Below are 16,877 nucleotides of genomic sequence, written 5' to 3'. Positions count from 1 at the left end.
AGGCTCAGAGAGGTCACATGACATATCTGAGGGAGCACAGCCAGACTTTCTAGGTCCACTAAATCGACATCCAGTTCTCTCCCCTTTGCGGTGCAGTCCATCATGATTTTAGCCAGTGACCACATGGTGGTTGACCTTGACTGTTAACATAGAGATAGCCTTTATCAAGTGCTTGTAGAGCCATCACATACTTTTCTTAGGTCGTGGTTTGGGGGGATGGGGAGAGAACCGTGTGCAGGGCTTTAAAATAACTACTGTGGAAGTGGCATATAGGATAGAATAGAGGGGTGAGAAATTGGAGGTGGGACCAGTTAGGAGACTATTGCATAGCTCAGGTATGACTTGTTTTGGAAATGAAAGGGGTTTTGTAGCGGGAATGAAAATGAAGGGACAGATTTTCTCATATCCAATAATTCTCACCCTGCCTGTCCCCTGTAATCACTACTGTTCCAGACCTATTGTTACAGTCTCTCATCCCAAACCTGATTACTTTAGAGACTAGTGAAGACTTTTGCTTACCACCCTTTCTCCCTCACTCTCACAGTGACTTCTTATAACTGTTTCTAACTTCTTTTAATTCGCTGTTGACTTGAATCCTGTCAAAATGTCGGTAGCTCATCATTCTCCATTGGCTGCTGTTGGGCACCATAATCTCTGCCAATAATGGTAGTTTCCAGCTCCTTTCTTCATTGTGCATTTGTTTTGTTTTGCCTTTGCCATCTGTCACCTGTTACTTCTCCCGCTTCAAATGAAAAAAAAACTTTTTAATAGACATCCCCAGTCAAACTTATGCCAGTTGAACCAACCAGTTACAACCTGTCATGCATAATTGATACGCTCGTCCCCTGAGCTGCTTATTGCTGGAGAGGAGAGCTAATTCTGCTGGTCTGATAACCTGCATTTTCTAGAGATTCAGCGTGTTTTTAGTTTTGTTTGGTGCTGTTTGTATTTAGTGATTTGGAAATAAATATTTTAAGATCTTACTACAACAGCAGGAAAATACCCCAGGAAAAATACTCTTCTGGTCATAATTTAAAAGTTTCTAAAAAGTCTTAGCTCTTTCTAGCTTTGACGCATCTTTAAATCTTTTTCAGTCAGAGGTAACTTTTAAGAAGTACTTGTAACTGAACTTTAACTGTGTATCAGATATATATGAATTTTCATTCATCAGCATTTTTGCCAAGAATTTGAAATGAGGGGATGCTGAGAAGGTATATCCTATAATTTGATATAAATTTAGATAACAGTTAAAATAACTCGCGTTTTCCTGAGCAACTGACTCAATTTAGTCTTTTCAAGTACAATAGTTGGACCTGTTTTTTAATGCAGAGGTTTTTAGATTTCGACTCTCACTGAAGATAAAAAGCATGTTTTATGTCTGAAGACCTCTGTTCCTTAGACGGATGACAGCTGTGTGTTTTTCGAATAGGTGTCCAAACTTGAATTTTCCCTGCTATTTAAATTATGTAAGAAGATGCATACTTTGTGGACAGATTATTTGATGATTGAATATACATTAAAATGCAGATTGAAATTTAACTACACGTTAAAGTATCAAACGTGGACCAACAACTGCTTTCCTCTGCCTTATTTTGGTTATCTTGGATATTGTGCTTCTTTTTAAAAAAAAAAGGGAATCAACTGGTTTATTCAGATATTTTTGCAATTAGTTTCTAAATAACAAGGTTTAAGGCTTCCAGTTGCAAACACTTCCTCACCTATGACACATTACTGGGGCAGATTATCTTCATTTCTAATAAATAAAAAGCCAGATTGAATGTGGTCATGATTATATTTTCTGTTTCTAACATGGATATTTGAAGTTCCCTGCCATACTGTGGCATCTTGATATGCCTGAAAAGAATTGTGGTCAGATGGATGCAATTTATAGATCTGATGGTGAAGAAAATGTTCAGAGTTATTATCGTTTTTATTTCCAAAAACATATACTTTAGTATAGTACTCCTTATGCTTTCAGTCTTTAGCCAGTTTTGAATATAAAATAAACAGCGTAGGACGTGGACAGAAATTTAAAATGGATTAGCAGTATTCAGCTGAATAATATACTAACTGATCGACTTTATCATGCACTTTGTGTGACTTGCACCCCATAACCAACATGCATGCTCACTCCGTTTGTCTTGAAGTTTATTTTACCATTCCTATTTCAATGAGGAAATCATTTAGATAATTATCTCATTTATTGATTTTTTTCTGTTTCAATTTATTTTTTTATTGATGTATAACTTTTATGTAGTGAAGTACACAAATTAAGATTAGACAGCTAGATGCGTACTCCAGGTAGCCAAGTCCTGGATGAAGATGTGGGACAAACATTTCAAGCAACACAGCAGGTTCCCTCATGTTTCATCCCTGTCACTTCCATGCTCAAAGACCAGCACAGATCAGTTTTGTCTGTTATTAAGCTTCTGGCCTTTATCATTCAACATCCTCTTTGTCAGATTCATCCATGTTGCTTGTAGCAGTAGCTGATTCTTCACTGAGGTACAGTAGTCCCCTTGTATGTAGTCCTCTTGTATGATTTCATTATTTATTCTGTTGATAAGTATTTGGGTAGTTTCTAGATCACGGCTATCATTATTAACACTACTATGAACATTCTAGTACATATCTTCTGGTGCATATATGTACACTGTCCCTTGGTGTATACCTCAGAGTAGAATTATTGGGTCATAAATGCATAGGCTCAGCATTAGTAAATACAGTTGACCCTTGAACAACATGGATTTGAACTGTGCAGGTTCACTTATATGCAGATATTTTTCAAAAGTAAATACTGCAGTGCTACACAGTCCATGGTTTGTTGAAGCCCTAGTTAGTTGTGGAGGAACCATGGATACGGAGGGCCAACTATAAGCTATAAGCAGATTAACCCCCAAATTGTTAAAGGGTCAACTGTACTGCCAAATGATTTTCCAAAGTAGTTGTACCGATTTGCTCTTCCCCCAATAAGAGTTTCAGTTGTTCCACATCCTGGTCAACATTTGATATAGTCAGTCTTTTAAAATTTTAGCTTAGCTGATAAGATTTTAGTGGTACCTCATTTTGATTTTAGTTTTTATTTCCCTGGTGTATAATGATGAATACCTTTTTGTATGCTTAATGACTATCTGCATATCTTTTAAAAAATACCTGCTCAAGTGTTTTGTCCACTTAAAAATTGTATTGTCTTCTTACATTTTGTAGAAATTCTTTATACATTTTGGATAGAAGTCCTTTGTCAGATATATGTATTGCAGATACCTTTTCCCAATCTTGCCTTACCTTTTGACTTGCTTAATAGTTTCTTTTAATGAGCATAAATTCTTAATTTTAATGAAGTCTACTTTATTAATCTTTTATGGTTCTTTTCTGTGTCCTAATTAATATATCTTTGTCCACTCTAAGGTTATGAAGATTCATCCTCCATATTTCTTTCTAGAAGGTATATTGACTTTCATTCTGTGATTCATCTGTAATTTATGTTAGTGGTGTAAGATGGGGGGGGTTCAAGGTTTCTTTGGGTTTTGGTTTTTACCACATGGCTATCCAGTTGACCTAGTGCTATTTATTTAAAAGACCGTTTCCCCAATGAATTGTAGATGCACCTTTGTCATAAATCAGGCAAATCTGTATGTGTAGGTCTGTTTCTAGACCCTCTATTCTGTTCCATTTTTCTATTTCTTCTTATATGTAAACCACACCATCTTAATTATTATAGCTTTATAAGTCTTGATATCTGGTATCTAATACTCAAGCTTTGTTTTAATTCTTCAGATTTGCTTTGGCTATTCTAGTTATTTTGCTTTTCCATAGAATTCTTTGCATTTCCAAAAATCATCTGTCAGTTACCCCATACGCACAAAATTATCAAAAATCTGCTGTCATTTTGATTGGGATTACGTGGAATCCATAAATCAATTTGTGGAGAATTGACGTGTTAATGTTGGGTCTTCCAATCAGTGAATAGTACATTCCTCCATTTATTTAGGTCTTCTTTAATTTCTCTAAGCACTGTTTTGTAATTTTCATTGTAAAAGCCTTTTAAATCTTTGATTAGATTTATTTCTGGTATTTGATAATTTTTCAACAAAAAGCTGGAGTAGTTAGGCATGTATAACCTAAACCTCACATCTTAACACAAACTAACTTAAAATTGATCTGACTTAAACGTAAAATGCAAAACTATAAAACTTTTAGAGAAAATCTTCATGATCTAGGGCTAGACAGAGTTCTTCACTTGACACTAAAACCATATTGCATAGGATAATAATTGATAAATTGATATTTAAATGACCTATTTCATATGAGATGAGTTGTGATAGTTTGTACTTTTCAAGGAATTGGCTGAGTCACCATCAATTTCCTTTGGACAAATTGGGTACCATTCACCTTTTCCCTAGTTGAGGCCAGAGCAATGACTGCTTTTACCAGTTCGCCCTCCTCTTCGCTTTTGCCTCACCCCGTGAAACAGTAGAATTTTCCAGACAATTTTTTTAATGGTCTGAGGAGAGCATGATGCTGAAAAGGTCATATGGAGAAGTATAACTTTTTCTTTCTTAGGAGGGCCTAAGAAGAGGGGACAGTGTTGGAGTTTTTATTTATTTATACTGTCCCTCCAATCAAAAAAGTATTTGAAGCTTCTTGTTGATTGATGTAATATTTTTCTAAGATTTTTAAAGACTTAATTAAAGTAATAATTCGGAAAGAGCTAAAAATACATCTATAGTGTTGGGTAATTATCATTCACAAACTTTTAGAAATAATCAGAATATCCAAGTGTATGGTAGAAGCAGAAGGCAGAAACATTACTCTTTGTCTATTGGTAGGAATTTGAGAGTATGTAGAAAGACCTTCAACAAGGTGAAATTTGAGTGGCAAATGATTTTTATCTTACATAGTAAAAGAAAAGTTCATATCTAGAAACAGCATACATCTTTAACAAGACTCCTAGGTAATCAGTAAAGGATAGGTAGAAATCCAGGAATAATATTAAGGTAAACATGAAGTGAGTAGGATATTTAGAAAATTAAATGTATATAGGAAAAGGAAGTAGCCACTTCTACAGGAAAATCATCGAATTTTAAGCTAAGAGGGGATTGTTTTTAATGTTTATTAAGAACTCCATGGTATACTAAAAGTTTCTTTGTAAGAAGTAGTGAGTTGATAACCAATACAATTTTAAACATGATCACAGTACAAGTGTATTAGAAACAGGGTAATAGGAGGCATATGGTAGTTCCCCTTGGGGTCTTAGGTTCTTAGTCATGAGATAAAACTATACTTGTAGGGCTTCCCTGGTGGCGCAGTGGTTGAGAGTCCGCCTGCCGAGGCAGGGGACACGGGTTTGTGCCCCGGTCCGCGAAGATCCCACATGCCACTGAGCGGCTGGGCCCGTGAGCCATGGCCGCTGAGCCTGCGCGTCCGGAGCCTGTGCTCCGCAACGGGAGAGGTCACAACAGTGAGAGGCCCGCGTACCGAAGAAGAAAAAAAAAATTATACTTGTAAAAGCAATAGTTTACCTATGAATCTTACTGATTTCTCTTTTTTGTCAGACCACTACCTGCTGTCTTCTTCAACCAGTCCATTATCATGTCTTTGTTGGTGCTGCCTCCGAAATATATTTTAAGTTTTATTTCTTAATACTGTCATTGCCATCATCCCAAGTCATCATTGACTTTTGCCTGGAACAGTACAGTCATCTCCTGTCTTCCTGCTACTATTGTGCCCCTAAAGAACATTTTCTGTACATTAACCACACTGATCTCTTAACACATAGAACCACCTAATTTTTTTTTGTTAAAAGACCTTCAGTGACTTTCTCCTATTCTTACAATAGTGGCCATAGGTCCTTCTTCAGTCATCCCTCATGCTTTTCTTCCCCCTTGCTCTTTACGCTGTAATCGTTCCAATCTCCTTTTTGTTCCCTGAATAAGCCTAGCACTCTTCTACAACCTATCCTTTATATTTTCTTCTGGCTAAAATGTTTGATTCCTGGTTTACTCCCATGGCTGACTCAACTCTCAGTCTTCAAGTTTCTGCTTAGAATTCATCTCCCAGAGACGCCTTCTTTGATCACCTCATGTAATATTGGCCTGCCCAAGTTACTGTACATTAATCAATATTGTTTTTCTTTGAAACAGCTGTCACAGTCTTTAGTTACATTGGTTGTTTGTTTATAGTGTTACCTTCAACTTGAGTGTAAACTCCAAGGATTTTATTTGTCTTATATCTCCAGTCCTTCACACAATGCCTAGTAGATACTCAAGAAATAAATTAATGAAAACCTATGAACCCCAAATTCTTAATGATATAAAATGTAAATAAGAGTTCAGCCAAATGAGCTATTTATAAAAGGAAGATTTTAAAAAGAGATGAAATTTGACCTCAATTTCGAATGGTAGTTAGAATTTTGATTGGTAGGGACTTCTGTCGTTAGAGGACCATCATGAACAAGGAAACAGAATTTAGAACAGAAGATTCTCTTTGGAAAGTTGTAGGAGATAAAGTTGAATTAGATATGAAGGGCTAGAGTTTGGAAACCTGAAGAAGCTAAACAGACGGGTTTAGGTATAATATGATCAGTAGTGGAGAGCTGCTGTCACCCCCTGAGAAGAGCAGCATGAATGACATCATATAAGTAAATTTTTTCAAGGAATTGATGCATTTCATCTAAGTTTATTTCAGGAGCATATTCTCTTTCATGTCTGTAGGGTGTGTAGTTAAGTTTCCTCTTTCTGGTATTGTTAATTTGTGTCATCTTTTTTTCTTGATCAATCTGGCTAAAAGTTTATCAGTTTTATTGGTCTTTTCAGAGAACCAGATTTTTAATTTTGTTGATTTTCTATATTTTCTGTTTTCAATTTCTTTTATTTTTGTTCTTTATTATTTCATCCTTCTGCTTAATTTGGATTTATTTTGTGCTTTTTCTCGTTTCTTAAGGTAGTAGCACAGATCATTGATTTAAGACCTTTCTTCTTTTCAAATATAAACACTTAATGCTATAATTTCTCTGTGCAGTGCTTTAACTACATCCCACAGATTTTGATATTTTCATTTTCATTCAAATAAGTGTTTTCTTATTTTTTAATGATGTCTTCTTTGACCCATGGATTATTTTGAAGTATATGGTTCAGTTTCTAAATATCTGGAGATTTTTCTTGATATCTTTTTGTTACTGATTTCTAGTTTAATTCCACGATGGTCCGAGAATATATTCCGTATCATTTCAGCTCTTTCACATTTGTTACAGTTTTTACAGCCAAAAATATGGTGTGTCTTAGTGAATATTGCAGGGGCACTTGACAAGAATATGTATTCTGCTTTTATGGTGTAGAGTGTTCTATAAATATTAATTAAAGTTGGTTGATACCCTTCTGCATTGCTACACAGTTCTCACAGTTCGGGTCATCTTCCTAGCATAGTGGGCAGAGAAAAGATAAGGAAAAAAACTAAAGATTTCTCTCATTCTCTTTGGACCTTAAGGAGCCCTTTTTTCAGTTCCTCTAACCAGAAATTTCTAATGAAGTCTTAGCTGTTGGCATTGCCCACTACCCCAGCTCTGCTAGGGGCCCACTGTAGGTGAGTTGTGAAAGGAAAAACAAGAAAAAAGGGAGGTTTTGGCTTCCCTCGTGGCTCAGTGGTTAAGAATCCGCCTGCCAATGCAGGGGACACGAGTTTGAGCCCTGGTCCAGGAAGATCCCACATGCCACAGAGCAACTAAGCCTGAGCACCACTACTGAGCCTGCGCTCTAGAGCCCACAAGCCACAACTACTGAGCCTGTGAGCCACAACTACTGAACCCATGTGCCACAACGACTGAAGCACACACACCTAGAGCCCGTGCTCTGCAACAAAGAGAAGCCACCGCAATGAGAAGCATGCACACTGCAATGAAGAGTAGCCCCCACTCGCCGCAGCTAGAGAAAGCCCGCATGCAACAATGAAGACCCAACGCAACCAAAAATAAAATAAATTTTTTTTTTAAAAAAACCCTTAAAACATGAAAAGAAAAGAAAAGAAAAAAGGGAGGTTTCCCCACCCACACACATACTCCAGCTCACAGAGATCCCTTTACCCTGATCTTCTGGGTAGAAAGACAGAATTTCCCCCAGAGTTCTGGCTGTGTGCATACCACTGAGTGCCCACCCTCAGCTCAAGGCCACAAGAGAAAAGAGGAAAAACTAGGAAATTCAACCTCCATATGGGTCTTCTCTCTAAGAATTGGCTCTCCTCCCCAATCTGCCTGCTTTTCTTTACTTTTCAGAGTTGTTTGGTAGTTGCTGTTTGTATTTTGTCCTGAGTTTTTACCTGTGATTAGTGGGATATAAAGACTTTAGTGGACTTAAGCCAACTTGGCTACCCTAGTCCTCAAGTAGCTCTTTTTAAAAGACTTTATTTCTTGGACTTGCCTGGTAACGCAGTGGTTAAGAATCCGCCTGCCAATGCAGGTGACACGGGTTCGATCCCTGCTCCGGGAAGATCCCACGTGCCGTGGAGCAACTAAGCCTGTGCACTGCAACTACTGAGCCTACGCTCTAGAGCCTGCGTGCTGCAACTACTGAGCCCGCGTGCTGCAACTACTGAAGCCCGCAAGCCTAGAGCCCACGCTCCGCAACGAGAGAAGCCACCGCAATAAGAAGCCCACGCACCACAACCAGAGAAAAGCCCACATGCCACAACGAAGATCCAACGCAGCCAAAAAAATAAATAAAAATAAAATAAAATAACAGAATAAAAAAAAAAGACTATTTCTTCAGAGTAGTTTAAGGTTCACAGCAAATTCGAGGTGATGTGGAGATTTCCTGTATAGCCCCTGAGCCTACCCATGCATAGCCTTTCCCATAAGCAATATCCCCCACCAGACTGGTACATTGGTTAAACTGATGAACCTACATCGACACATCATAATCACCCAAAGTCAGCAGTTTACCTTAGTACACTCTTGGTGGTGTACGTTATGTGGATTTGGGCAAATGTTTAATAGCATGTGTTCATCGTGGTGGTATCATATTTTCACTGCCCTGAAGATCCTCTGTGCTCCACCTCTTCACCCCTTCCTGCCCACCCCCACCAACTCCTGGCAACCACTGATCTTTTAACTGTCTCCATGTTTTGCCTTTTCCAAAATGTCATATAATTCAGACCGTACAGTATGTAGCCATTTCAGACTGGTTTCCTTTACTTAATGCGCCTTTAAGTTTCCTACCTGTCTTTTCATGGCTTGATAGGTCATTTCTTGTTAACACTGAATGATATTTCATTGTCTGGATGTACTACAGTTTATCCATATCCTACTGAAGGATATCTTGGTTGCTTCCAAGTTTTGGCAATTATGAATAAAGCTGCTATGTACATCCATATGCAGGTTTTATATATTCATAATTATTCACTTTTGGGGGTAAATACCAAGGATTGCTGGATTGTATGATAAGAGTATGTGTAGTTTTCTATGAAACCACTGAACTGTCCTCCAAGTGGCTGTACCATTTTGCATTCCCACCAGGAATGAATGAGAGTTCCTGTTGCTCCTATCTATCATTTGGTGTTGTCAGTGTTCTAGATTTTGTCCATTCTAGTAGGTGTATAGTGGTATCTCTGTTTTAATTTGAATTTCTCTGACAAAATATGATGTGCAGCATCTTTTCACATGCTTATTTGCCATCTGTATATCTTCTTCATTGAGATGTCTATTAAGGTCTTTCGGCCTTTTTTTTTTTTTTTGCAGTACGCAGGCCTCTCACTGTTGTGGCCTCTCCCGTTGCAGAGCACAGGCTCTGGACACGCAGGCTCAGTGGCCATGGCTCACAGGCCCAGCTGCTCCGCGGCATGTGGGATCTTCCCGGACCAGGGCACGAACTCACATCCCCTGCATCGGCAGGTAGACTCTCAACCACTGCGCCACCAGGGAAGCCCTCGCTCAATTTTTTAATTGGGTTGTTTCTTGCTGAGTTTTAAGACTTCTTTGTATATTTTGGATAACAATCCTTTATCAGATGTCTTTTGCAAATATTTTCTCCCTCAAATGGTTTTTTAATACAACATTCAAAATGCCTGAGTTGAGGGGCTTCCCTGGTGCCGCAGTGGTTGAGAGTCCACCTGCCAATGCAGGGGACACGGGTTCATGCCCCGGTCAGGAAAGATCCCACATGCCACGGAGTGGCTGGGCCCGTGAGCCATGACCGCTGAGCCTGCGCGTCCAGAGCCTGTGCTCCGCAACGGGAGAGGCCACAACAGTGAGAGGCCCGCGTACCGCCAAAAAAAAAAAAAAAAAAAAAGCCTGAGTTGCATTGTCATGATCAGTTTGGTCCCTCACCATCAAACTGTTCTTCTGATACAGTGTCAGCTCTTAATTTCTATTAAAACAGATTATTTTTGTCTACATCGGTTTGGAGTATCCATGATAGCTTTGAGTATCTTTTTAGTGTTGTTATGCTCCTAACTTAATTTTTACATTACATTTACAGATTTCTCTCTGTTCTTCAGTATGCAGTCTGAAACCAAGAGAAAGTTGCAGCACAGAGTTGTGGTTTCCTTCCATTACTCAAGCTAAATTACCAGAAGTGCTCTTTTAAGATGAAATATTTAGTCACCTCAAAACAAATCAGTTTAGAGGAAGACGGAAGCCTTATTTAGCTTATGTTTTCCATCCTTACTAGAAGTATTGATGTTTTATGCTGGCAGGCTGTGGTAGGAGCCCTCAACTCCTAGCCAAAAACCGTTCTCTTTCTCCAGAACTGCCATAATACTTTATTGAAAGATTAAAAATATCAATCCCAAGGGTGGGGAAACAGGCACTCTTAAGCACTGTTGGTTGTGGTATAAATTTCTGGATGTCAGTTGAGATTGCATGTGTGTGTGCATGGCAATGTGGTTATCTAATCTAGAAATGTGATTTTTCTGGTTTAAATGGTATGCCATACCATACGCACACATTATGTATACCTTTGAGAAAGAAGTTATACCTCTAGGTGTAGTTCATCAGATTGCTGTTTGTTAGTGAAAAAAATGAGTAGAGGGGAACTCTCCATGCACAAATGGAGAAGGAGTCATTAAATTACGGTATGTTTATCGTAGAGACTCTATAAAATGGAATACTGTTTAGCCATTAATATGATGTATATCACTTATTGATATACAAAGTCCATGATAAGTGAAAATCGAAGCTGATATAATCTTTCATAAAAATTTACATCTATATAGATATGTATAGGAAAATAGTGAAACGATATACATGAAAATAGTTATAGCAATTATTCTCATAGAGGTGAGATTAAGAATGTTTTTCAGTTTCCTCTTTACCTATTTAAATATTGCCATGGGTTTTTTTAAATCATTATGTGTTACTTATTTGACCAGGGAGATGGAGAAGAAACGCTATTTTCATTTTGGAGAAAAGATTTCTATGTTCTCAAGCGTAAAAGGAGGGACAAGGTGTTACAGATCACAGCTCATTAGATAGGGATAAACTTTTTAGCACTGACTTTTTAACACTAACATTTAACAGAACTGACAGGAAGGACAAAATGGGTTGCCTGAGATATGATTTCCACATCACTAAAGATGTTGAAATATAACCATTTGGTAAGGTTGTCATGGAAATGATTAAAGCATCAGGTGTTCTGACATTTTGCCTTGAGACCCTCTTGGTAGGTGAGATTTTTAACAACGGGTGGAAGGTTGAACAAGGGGACCTTGTAAGTAAAAATCTTTCCGATTCTCATTTCTGAATTTAAAGAGAATTATATTTCAACCTGCTCTTGAAAAAGTGACTGAGAAGACAGCAGCCTGGTAAAATTCATGTGAAGCATAGCCTTCTTTTAATAGGCTACAATGCGACACCCTCAAAAGGAAGTTAAAGGAACTGAGTATAGTGCTATCTGTCTACAACTTACCATTGGTGAATAAATGCAGGGAAGAAGGAATTGATCCTGGACTTGCCACAGTACAAAACCATGAACTATACACATACAGTATTGTTTGGGGTCACAACGTAGTAGATCAGGTCAGTGATTCCTAAGCCCTGCTGAACCTCACAATTAGTCTTCAGAACTTATAGATCTAGATAGGTTTTTTTTGTTTGTTTGTTTTTTTTGTACGCGGGCCTCTCACTGTTGTGGCCTCTCCCGTTGCGGAGCACAGGCTCCGGACACGCAGGCTCAGCGGTCATGGCTCAGGGGCCCAGCCGCTCCGCGGCATGTGGGATCTTCCCAGACCGGGGCACGAACTCGTGTCCCCTGCATCGGCAGGCGGACTCTCAACCACTGCGCCACCAGGGAAGCCCTAGATAGGTATTTTTTAATAGGGTCTTGAGTCCTGATCCCACAAATTCAGATTCAGTAGCTCTGGAGTTGGGCCTGGGAATCAGTATTTTTAGTTCTCAAGCTATTTTGGTGATCAGCCGAGTTTGACACAACCAGAATAAAATATACGTACACATATACCCATATCAAGACAGTTACATAAAGACTGTTGACAAACATCAAATGCTTTGAACTATTCATATTTACAAAGCTGCCTTCACTGAGAAGCCATCAACATTCTACAGCTAAGTGATACTCACGCCAGTATTTCTGATGTTTCATTCAATGCATTAAGCAGAGCTGCTCAAAAGAACTAATTTTATTTATTAATATATTAATAATTAATTATTAATAATTAATATATATTAATAATTTATATATTATATATTAATATATCATGCTCATGATACGGTAAACAACACGAACATTCATGTTAATAAAACAAGAGTTCTCAGAATATAAACAAAAATAAAAGTGAGATGCAGAAGCCACTGCATGATCCCGCTCTCAAAGGAAACATCAAGGAAGTTATGTTGAAGTTGATGAGAAACCAGCTGATGTTTAAAATGTGGACAGCGTGCTACTCTGCTCTTAATAACGTTAACAATAATACATAAATTAAATATTTTCGGAATTTTGCAACTTCACCTTTGTTCCCAAGTGATGTGTTTAGAAAAGAGAAAAAATGAAGACAACTCACGAAACTATTATAAATACAGAGCATGAAATGAAAGTGCTGCTGTCACCTGCCAACCAAGTACCTAGTCTTCCTAGATAATCTGGTTGGCCCTGTCACAGGCGTCACGTTTGTCTTCTGAGGCCACTTTTGCCACCCAGGTTCCAAAGTTCTGTTTAGCCTGAAGTGAACAGGTTTCCTGTGCTGCAGGGTTTCTGGCTGCAGGAGTGGCAGGAGGCTATACAGATGGGCCCCCAGCCATCACACACACTCCCACCAGCTTTCACACTGCCTGGCCTGAGTCCTACCTGGCATGCTCTTCCCCAGATACCTGCTTGGCAAACTCCCTTACACCTTTTGCTCACATGCCACCATCCCAACAAGGCCTACTCTGCTCATCTGGTTTAAAGTAGCACCTGTGCTCCCAGCCCCCTCCCTGTTCTGCAGGTTTTTTCCATTGCACCTAACACCATTTAGTAAGCCAATAATTTATGTATTTACTTGGGTGTATTATCGATGACCGTCTCCTCTGCTAGACTCTAGGGCAGAGCTCTTTGTTTTATTCACTGATGTATCGTAAGTGCCTAGAATAGTATCTAGCACATAGTAGGCCCTTAAATAAACGTGTTAAATGGATGAATAAATATACAACACATTGACTGTTTATCACTAGTTACTTACGCAGCGGCAGGCAGTTTTCCGTAGAGCCTTCAGTGCTCACACAGCTAAAAGCATCCCACGTTTCTGTGTTTGAACAGTGGTGTCAGTGCGATGGAGCTGCCGGGGCCCCAAGTGCATCTCCACCTTCCTGGGAGGCGGAATGCACTGAGCACCCGCTCCACTCACCAAGTCGCAAAGCTCTGCTGCCTGGGGCCTTCACCCCACTGAATCTGATGCGGTTACCCCTGCATGTTGGGCTTACTCCTGAGGCGTCCATCCGCATCTCTTGTGAAGCTCAGCCCGTTGGGTGCTGTTCTTAGAGCAGTGCTGGGCTCTCAGCAGTCACTCAGTAAGTGATACATGTTGTCTTGGGAGTGACCTGCTGTGTCTGTGCTGACTTTCAACTTCAGGGCTTAAGAACCCCTTCGAAATTAGCTAGTCCAGCTCATTTTATGGTCCAAGAAACCACGGAACGTAGAGCTTAAGTTAATTTTCTAAATTCACAGCACTGGCGAGAGGCAGTTCTGGAACTGAAGTCCTGGTCTGGGCGTTATCCGTTTGTTTGTTTCTTAATATACCGTATAGCCACAGTGCAGAGCAGAGCCAGTTTCCTCACAGCCTCGCTTTACTCTGTCAAGCTCATCCTTTGCTGCTGTCCCATTTCTTTCTCACTCATCTTCCCGAAGGAGGATCCAGGTTTCTCCAGATCTTTCCTCCACACAGAGGACCAATTCTGTCATCCCAAGCCAGCGCCTTTTCCGATCCCCTTCCCCACAGGTACCCACATTAGGAGAAGGCTCTTCCGCTTTTCCTGTTCCCTGTGGTTACGATGCTCAGCCTGGGCGGGGTAGAGTAGAAGAGGCTGTTGTCAGGGCGCTGCTTTATCCCTGTGACTCCAGACCTGCCTCTGGCCCTCGTCCTCACCGCCCAGGTTGGTGCGCCCACCAGTTCCCCCTCCTGCTTCACACTTCCTGAGGCCGTGGTCTCATATCAGCGGGCAGGAGGGGAAAGAACGCCACCCTTCGTTTATCCGGCACTTGGTTTTTCCTAGGTTCTCTCACGTGACCGTTACAGCAACCTTGTGTGTTAAGTGGGAACAGATGTTCTTACTCCTGCTTTACTGATGAGGAAATGAAATACGGGCGAGTAGAGTATCTGATTTGCCCAGCCTTGCAGCCTCTCAGTGGCCCGACTGGAAGCTGAGCCTCCAGATCCTGTCGCATATATTTATGTTAACCGAAAGAGCCACGAAATTGATCACCGTCGGGTGTTCTGAAATGTACATCTTATTCAGTCTTTTCTTAAACATCTTATTCAGTCTTTTAAAGCCTTCTGAGAATATTAATCTGGATTTCTCTAGCATCTTTAGCATCTTGGTTTTAGGAAAGACCACTGAATTCAGCGTGTGATATAATGGACAAGGTCTCTGATACGACTAAGTGGACATTTCGGTTTAACAATCATTAAATACTGTTGCAAGTGGACCTATGTTTGCAGTGTTCTAGTTATTACCCTTTTGAGAATCTGTTAGATTTATTCAGATTCCTGATTCAGTGTATCATACAATGGTTAATGATTTGGTTTTTTTACACGTTTTGAAAATCCACATATTTGTAGTTTTTAATTAAAAGTAAGAAATATTTCTTTATGTATAAAGCATATTATACTGTATATTTAAACTAAAAAGTATTCCTTAAAACAGTTATCACTTGATTAGTAATAGAAAGGGATGCCTTATCACTTTCCTTTTTGTTAAGTATTGTAAACAGAGATTGAAATTAATTTTAACTTAAATTTAATCGATAAATTTTACTTAATTTTATTAACGTTATGTTACTTTACTTCTAGACAAAGTGTTTTAAACACACAGTGATGTATAGCCTCTTATAAGAAAAACAAAATGCAGTTATACCTTTGCAAGTAAAACAGATTAGGAACTGACCTTGTCCCGACAGGACTGGCCGTGTCAGCTCCTTGCCAAGCTTCTCTGTACAGCAGGCCAAGAGGGCTTGTATGCAAAGCACTGATTTATAGTGTTCGTAATGCAGCTTCATTCTCACTGCCGTTGTCCTCCCAGAGGCCAAGGAGTACACGTAATTGTTTGTATGTGAGGGTCCTAGAAGATGTGAAAAACTCCTGTGTCATATGTTCAGAGCTCTCAGTATGATCTGAGATCAGAAAGCCTAGGCACCGCTGACATACAGTAAATGCGTGGAAAGTCCTTTGATAAAAATTGGAATTGTCCAGATCCATTTCTAGCAAAATGATAATATCCAAATCTTAGATTTACCTTTGATATTGTTATCCCCACCGTCCCCACTCATTTTTTTTAAGTTGCTTGTGTATTTCAGATTTCTAAGGGGCACACTGCCTGGAGTGCGCCCTGTTGTTGAGACCATTCTCAGTTTGATCTTGTGCCAAAGGAAAACAGAGAGACTCTGTTGGGAATATAGTTTGCTTTATAAATTAGGGTGAGTAGAGATGAACCATCTCGCGAGAATGATGAAGTTGTGGAAGTACTGTCACTAACATTAGCTGCCAGCCTGTTACTCAGTTTCCTGAATGATAACAACGCCCTACAAATCCTGCCTTAGTAAATCCTGACTCTGTGTAGCTTTCTCTTCTAACGGATTAGCTGTATCTAGTCAACATTTGTTATCACTTGTGTGCAGGTTTGCAGTTTGCTTCCTTTATAAATTAGAGATGCATTCTGCTTAGGGGTAAGTACAGACACAGGTATTGATTTATCCTAAAATCACAAAAAGCTTTTAAAATGATGTATAAAGTACAAATGTATTAGCAACATTGCTTAGAACAAACATAAACACAAATGGTGAATAAACATACACAGTAGCACCATGTATTTTTACACCATGAGTAATCATTGTAGAGAGAATCATCTTTAGTACCAAAATGATTTAGGACCTCTTTGTTCTTTTCATATTATCTTTTGTCTATTAGATTAGTTTTTTTCCAAACATCTTTACTTATAGACACCTTACCTGAGTCCATCTGACTCCTGTAACAAAAATACAATAGACTGCATGACTTAAACAACAGAAATTTATTCCTCCCAGTTCTAGAGGCTGGGGAGTCCAAGGTCAAGGCTCTGGAAGGTTCAGTGTCGGCTGTGGGCCCACTTCCCTGGTTCATACACTGTCATCTTTTCACTATGTCTTTACTTGGCTGTAGGGGCAAAGGAGCTCTCGGGGGTCTCTTTTATAAGGGCACAAATTCCA

General features: G+C 39.3%; 1 protein-coding gene across 1 annotated transcript in view; it reads left to right on the top strand.

The window, feature by feature from the left end:
* RAP2A (RAP2A, member of RAS oncogene family) overlaps positions 1 to 16,877 on the top strand; it is a 41,033-nt gene that overhangs the window by 19,566 nt on the left and 4,590 nt on the right. The window lies entirely within an intron of this gene.

The sequence above is a fragment of the Aethalodelphis obliquidens genome, unplaced genomic scaffold, assembly GCF_003676395.1.
Source record: "Aethalodelphis obliquidens isolate GAN/ISIS:26980383/991018 unplaced genomic scaffold, ASM367639v1 scaffold15, whole genome shotgun sequence".
NCBI lineage: Eukaryota > Metazoa > Chordata > Mammalia > Artiodactyla > Delphinidae > Aethalodelphis > Aethalodelphis obliquidens.
The sequence above is the reverse complement of the archived record's forward strand: the minus strand, read 5'-3'. Positions and strand labels throughout refer to the sequence as shown.